At 51.5% G+C, this 7,232-nt stretch overlaps 1 pseudogene; it reads left to right on the forward strand.

Annotated features, from left to right (window-relative positions):
- Positions 1-2,266: 2,266 nt before the first annotated feature.
- Positions 2,267-4,927, forward strand: LOC119321899 (annotated as a pseudogene).
- Positions 4,928-7,232: the final 2,305 nt, after the last annotated feature.

Here is a 7,232-nt window from a genome sequence, read left to right on the forward strand (position 1 = left end):
AGTCCTAGGCTAATGGGCACAGACCAGCCGGCACATGCTCCTTACACAAGAGCACCTTCCATCTCGCTATATGATGATCATGGCAACGTGGAGAACTATCGTACATGGCCCATTTGAGCGCGACGACCCAATCATAAATTTATTGGATCAGTAGGGGTTTCCTACATGTTTCCTCCCCTCGAGGATTAGAGGGGGGCCAAGTGGAGTATGTGTGCATTGCCAAAACTATATTTCATTAACAGCGAGATGAAACGAGCTCTTGCCTTAAAGATTCTTCTACACGATACAGTACTAGGTCAGTCCATAATGTTTCCTCGCGATCGATTAGCTCGTTCCCTCCAGGTTTCTTTTGTTTTCTTTTTCTTTTGTTGTTTCTTTTGTTTTCCCTTCAGGTTTGCTTTGTTTTTTCACGTATTTTTGGGTTTTAATTTTCTTCTTCATTTTTTTCTTTCTTTCTTGGGTTTCTCCATTTTTCTGGTTTTTCTGTTGTTTCCTTTTTTCCTTTTTTCACTGACTTCTTTAGTTTTTTTGTTGACCCTTTATGATTTTTTGGATTTTCTCTTTTTTTCTCAGTTTTCCTCACTCTTTTTAAACACAAGTCTACATTTTTCACATAGATATATATCCTAGATTTGGACTACCTACTCCATTTTTCCTGACCTCCGTGAACTTGGGCTCTGCACCGTCCTCATGAATACCCTAGATTTGAAGTACCAACTCAACTGGAGACCCATGCTTGAGACGCTTTGTGTCGAACGCAATTGTTCTGAGCTTACCCTTTGCCTTGTCAGCCAAACTGTTAAGTGCGTGGAGTTCCTCATCTCGTGTTTTGAATAAATTGCCGAAAGCCCCACTCCTGGAGCGACTCATTTCACTCCTAGTTGGGTCCTCACCAAGGTGAAGATTGTCGATGCCCAGAAGTTGCACTCCTTAAGGTACTTGGAACCACATATCCTAGAATTGGGCAATACCCTCAACAAGATGCCCAATTTTTGGGCCCGGGGTGTTGTAAAACAATTACTTTTATAACAAACATTTATACTTATATTAAACTAAGTGTACCATATAACATTTATAATTAATATTATTTTCTATTAATTTTCCACATAATATATATATATATATATGTGTGTGTGTGTGTGTGTGTGTGTGTGTGTGTGTGTGTGTGTCCATATATATCTTTGGTTATTATTTTTAAATACTTTGTTAACATCTTTTAAAATACAAGATCAAATTTTATACAAATTGTTCATTTTTTTATACATTAAACAAAATTTCTACACATTTAATATTTTTTAAATTCTTGCTTAACATTTTAGAAATATTTTTCCTAATATAAATATTTAGAATATTTGGAAATATGAACAAGATTTAAAAAACAAAACTTTAAAGCAAAAACGTTAAAGAAACACGAGAAAAACGAGGGCTATGGCTGGTGCCCTCGCGTGCGCTTTCGGGCGACGCGTCCCTACATCTTGCTATAAGTGCGACATAGGGGATCCCCGTGTGCATGGGCCTATCCTGGATGAGATCAGAACGACTTCGCGATGGCTGTAACCTGTATCTTTCTTCTCGTAGCTCTGAACTCCTCCAGATTGTGTAATCAACTTCGGGTGAGTGATCCGCTGTGAGATGAATCTTTATTTTTTTTAGGCAAATTACGGGAATCTGATAGAGATGCTCTAATTGATACACACAACAATCAAAGACGGATCCTGATAAGGGTCACATGTGTGGCACAAACACATGACAATTTCAAATGTTTTTTATGACAAGTTTAGTAACATGAAGATGACAACTTTCGTTGTTAAGCATGACAACTTCTTTTTCGGATAACAAGTTTCAGTTTTTTTCCGGCTAACAACTTTAGTTATAAAAAATGTCAGGGCCAGAGTGCTTTGTGCCACACATGTGACACTTGTCATTTAAAAAAAAAAGATGGAGATGTTCTTACCGCTCCTAACCTACGTAATATCCGATTTTAGAAGCACAACAGAGAGGACGTCACATTTATATTTGAAATGGCGTCATATATATGGGCCCAAGTGCAATTGAGTATGGATCCGCTTAACAACAGGCAATTGAAAAATATCCGTCCACTTGACAAGTTGGGTTGGGCCATGGAGAACGAGCATGGTCAAATCCTCGTGCTTTCTCCTCCCCTTCCTCTATCCTCCTAAACAATTATCGCATTCACACCCACCCACCGTATCAGCGTCTGTATATATCGGAGGAGAGCAACCAATCAGTGGAAAGCATGTCAAGCATGGCCACCATCACCATACTGCTGCTGCTCATCGCGCTGCCTTTGCTGGTGCCAGCGGCCTCGGCTCAGCTTGTGGCGCAGCCGGGGTGTCACAACAGGTGCGGCAACGTCAGCGTACCCTACCCCTTCGGCATCGGCGTTGGCTGCTTCCGCGACGACGGCCAGCCGGGCTTCCAGCTCGAGTGCAATGACTCCGGCCCCGGCCGGCGTCCGCGCCTCACCATAGTCGGCTACGACTACCACCTCGCCGCGCTGTCCCTCGAAGGCGAAGCCCGGACCTACCTCAGGGCCACGCGCCACTGCTACAACTCCACGGGGGAACTCATCGATAGGGTTACGGAGTACATGACCCTCTTAGGCACCCCCTACCTCTTCTCGTCGGCCAAGAACCGGCTCGTCACGCTCGGCTGCCCCAGCCTCGGCTACTTCAACGACGGCAGAGGCTTCTACATCAGCGGCTGCACGTCCGTGTGCCGGCCGTCCCAGTACGCCCTGCCGGGCTCGTGCACCGGCGTCGGCTGCTGCCAGAGCGCGATACCCAACGGCGCCGACTTCTGGGAGTCGACCCTTTTTAACTTCTCGCCGGGGCAGCAGGACACCGTCGTCTTCAACACCAACCCCACCTCGTGCCGCTATGTGTTCCTCGTCGAGACCAAGTGGTTCGACGGTCAAGCCTCCCACAGTTTCGTCAACCGCACCGACGACTTCACCGTGCCGCTCATGCTCGACTGGGCCGTCAGGAACGTCGGCAACTGCAGCGCCGCCAGGCGCAACGCCACCGACTTCGCTTGCAAGAGCGCGGGCAGCCGGTGCTTGGACGCCACCAATGGCCCTGGGTACCGGTGCAGCTGCCCGAGTGGGCACGAAGGAAATCCCTACCTCGACCGTGGATGCATAGGTACACATCCTGATTCCTGGCACGGTCGAGTCACCAACATATTTGTGATGGTAATTTGTCTGACCAAATGGTGTTGAAATTGCTGTGCAAACTGAAGACATCGACGAGTGCCGTCGGAAAGACGAATACCTGTGCTACGGTGAGTGCAGAAACACGCCGGGAAACTATACTTGCGAATGCCCTCCAGGTACGAGTGGAGATGCCTACAGGGAGAGCGGCTGCCGGGCAAATGACAAGTTCACCTTGGCTCTCAAAATCGTTACAGGTACACACACGGATATTGGGTCGTCTTGAAACATATTACACATATTTCATTGGTTCTTGATGTTAACATATAGATTTTATCCAAAAATATCATTGGTTCTCCACGGGAATCTAAACTAACAATTGAGTATGTGATGTGTCATATCCAGGAGTTAGCGTCGGGGTGTTCTTGTCACTATTCACATGCTTCTGGGTCTACCTAGGACATCAGAAGCGGAAGCTCATCAAGGCAAAGCAGAGCTTCTTCGAGCACAACGGAGGCGTCATCCTGCAGCAGCAGATGCGTTCCTACAGTAGCGCTGCTGGGGGAGGGAGTGGTGGGTTCAAGATATAATCAGAAGAGGAGCTCAAGAAGGCGACCAACAATTTCGGCGCTGATCAGATCCTCGGTCGCGGCGGCCACGGCATTGTGTATAGAGGTGTTCTGGAGGACAGTACCATAGTGGCTATAAAGAAGTCCAAGATGATGGAGGAAACTGAGACCAAGGAGTTCGCAAGGGAGATGTTCATACTTTCCCAGATCAACCACCGAAACGTCGTCAAGCTACACGGATGTTGCCTTGAGGTGGAGGTGCCAATGCTGGTCTACGAGTACGTCTCCAACGGCACCCTCTACCACTACATCCATGGCGGCAAGGGCCTCGAATCCAATACCGCACTTGACACCTGTCTACGGATAGCGGCGGAGTCGGCAGAGGCTTTATCGTATATGCACTCATCGGCCTCGCCCCCGATCCTTCATGGCGATGTCAAGACGGCCAACATCCTGCTCGACGGCAACCTCACCGCCAAAGTCGCGGACTTTGGGGCGTCGAAACTGGCGCCTAGTGACGAAGCCGAGATTGCGACATTGGTGCAAGGCACTTGCGGATACCTGGACCCGGAGTACCTCATGACATGCCAACTGACTGACAAGAGTGACGTGTATAGCTTTGGGGTCGTTCTGTTGGAGCTTCTGACAGGAAAGAAGGTGATCTGCTTCGATGGGCCAGAGCAGGGCAAGAGCCTCGTGTCCCGATTCACGACAGCCATGAAAACCAACCGACACGACGAGGTCCTTGATAGCCGGGTGAGGAAGGAGATGGGCCCCAAGGCATTGGAAGAAGTCACACATCTTGTGATGCGATGCGTGAGCATGAGTGGGGAGGAGCGACCAGTAATGAAGGAAGTTGCCGAGAGGCTAGAGGCATTGAGGAGGTACCAGCAGAACCCATGGGGTCAGGCTGGTGCCGGAGATCCGGAGGAGGGGCAAAGCTTGCTTGGCAGGGAGCAACAATGTGATGTGACTTATAAGTTTATACCGCAAGATGTGCTTGATGCCGAAGAAGGCAGTACATACACTTTTAGCTTGTAGATTCATCTATTGTTGTTCGTGACCCTTTTGTAATGTGTGACTCAAATGTGTGATTCAGTTGGGGTGGCTAGCTGGATCATTTGACTGATGTGCATATTCCTCACCCCAGATCCTTAATAACATTTCTAGTGTTACCTGGGGATATGGTGTGTTTGTTTGAATGCTTTTTCCTCTAAATTCCCACCTTATCAAAGTGTGCTTCACTTGCAGATGTTGATGAGTGTCTTGATAAACGTTTCATATGCAATGCATGAAGAATATTGGATGAATTGATTTAAGTCATCAATGTGTGTGTAAAGTGTTGCAAGATTTGATGGATTTGGACCAAAAACAATGAGTAGACCCACACACCACACAGACGAAGCGCCCCATCTTCAGCTTGTAGCTCATCGTAAGGGCAACTCCAACGGAGCGATCCATTTCGTTCGCCGCCGTCCGTTTGGGTCGGCGCGGACAAAAGACAAAGCCCAACGCGCCGATCCAAACCAAAAACGCGTCCGCACCGATGCATTTGCGGTCCAAATTTGCGTCCCAAATGCGTTGGCGCGGACGCGGAACGGATGCCACGCACGCCTTCTTGGTGTCCGCCGCAGCCCCACCTGACGGTCGTTCAACTGCCTGCCACCTCGCCGGTCAGCTTAATTTATGACCGCGGACCCACGCGTCAGCGACGGCGGTCGTCCTTTTTTAACCCGACTGTGCGGTGGGGCCGTCCTCATCCAAATCACCATCCACATCTAGCAAGCTCTGCTCCCCCGTCGCCGGCAAACCTTAGCCAACCCTAGCCACCCCAGTCGTGCCAAATGGGGCTCTTCTCCGGCGCCGACAGCAGCAACAAGTCAAAGGGCAAGGCCCCCGCCGTCGCTTTACCCACGAAGTTCATCCCGCCTCCGCCAGTGCCGGCTCGCCGGCAGAGGCAGCGCGTGAACGTGCCTGTGCACCAGGCGGAGTGGTGCTGGCAGCACCGCGTGCCTTTGCCGCACCCTGATGCCACCCTGCCGCACGACTGGCATCTGCATCCGGAGAGGATCCCAGTGCCGGCGGCGCCGCGGTCGCCTAGGGCGCACGCGGAGGAGGTGCGTCGCCAGCGGGCGTTGCTGACACCGGACCAGCGCCGCGACTCCGCCTATGCAACCGACTCGCCCAACTGGGTAAGATGGTTTGCGTTCGAGCATGAGGAGGCGAGGCGACGTGGCGTGCGCGAGGTCGACTGCAGCTTGCCGCTGTCCCCGCTCCTCGTCCGCGAGGAAGACCAGGCGGCGGAGGACGCCTACCAGGCGGCCCTTGCGGCAGTCTACCGGGAGAGCGAGGAGGACGAGCGGCGCAGGGCGGAGGCGGTGGAGGAAGAGGAGGCTCGGTACAAGGCGGCCATGGCGCAGGCCATGACCCTCTCTGCGGCGGGCGACTGCGTGGTGCCACTGGTGGCACTGCCGTCCCCTTCCCGCCGCCTCGTCAAAGCCGAGCCACAGTCAGATCCGGGGCCCATTGAGCGCTACTCCTGGACGGGAGTAGTGCGCCAGTGGGTCAGGGCGCCGCCGGTCTGGCTAGGGGCGATGCCGGTGCAGGAGGCGGCATACCTCGAGCACTTGCACCAGATCCGCGTGACCGAGGAGCGCCGCGACTTCGAGTACCTCGAGATGCTCGAGCGCGACGCCGAGACCGAGGAGGAGGCGCGCCAGGCCGCGGCGGCCTAGGCGGCGGCATAGCCCGTGGCGGCACTGCCCGCGCCGACACAGCTCGCACCCTACATGTCCCTGCTCTGGAACACAGTGTTCGCCAGGGCCGACCTGGCGTCGACGCTCATCGACCTCACGGACCCCGAGGACGACGATGACGACGCCTAGGGCAGCTCGCCAACGCGTAGTTTGATTTGTTTCTATTTTTCTTAAATGCAAATGTGAAGCGTGGACTCCCGCCGGCCTTCATGGACGGCTTTAATGTTAAATTAATGTTGCTTTTATTTTAAATATGCATGCATTCTTTTTTTTCTAGCGCTGTTAAAATGGGTCGCGCCAGCGTTGGGCGGACGCGCCGACCCAAACACGGAAGCGGACATTCGTGTTCGCCTGACCAACCCAAACGGACAAAAAACAGACAAAATTGCCTTCCGTTTGAGTCGGCCCGTTGGAGTTTTTCTAAGGGACGCCTTCAAGTGACGCCTCGTCATCGACATGCCGGTGCAACACCATCACCACACTTCATCGCCAAGGTCTTCATCAACATGGCATTCACCAACATCTTTGTTGACACAAAATTGCTGCCTCGTCCACAAGATGGACACCTCTAGGGTCCTCTGACATACTTTTCTATATGGCACGTCATCGATGACAGCAAATACGTACTGTGACACGACAACATCATCGACCGCGTCATCCATGTCTGCATCGACACGACATCACTCTAGTGATGACCCCTACATGGCAACAATGTCTTGGAAAAACCGATGTGTG

Source organism: Triticum dicoccoides, chromosome 6B (genome assembly GCF_002162155.2).
Source record: "Triticum dicoccoides isolate Atlit2015 ecotype Zavitan chromosome 6B, WEW_v2.0, whole genome shotgun sequence".
Lineage (NCBI taxonomy): Eukaryota > Viridiplantae > Streptophyta > Magnoliopsida > Poales > Poaceae > Triticum > Triticum dicoccoides.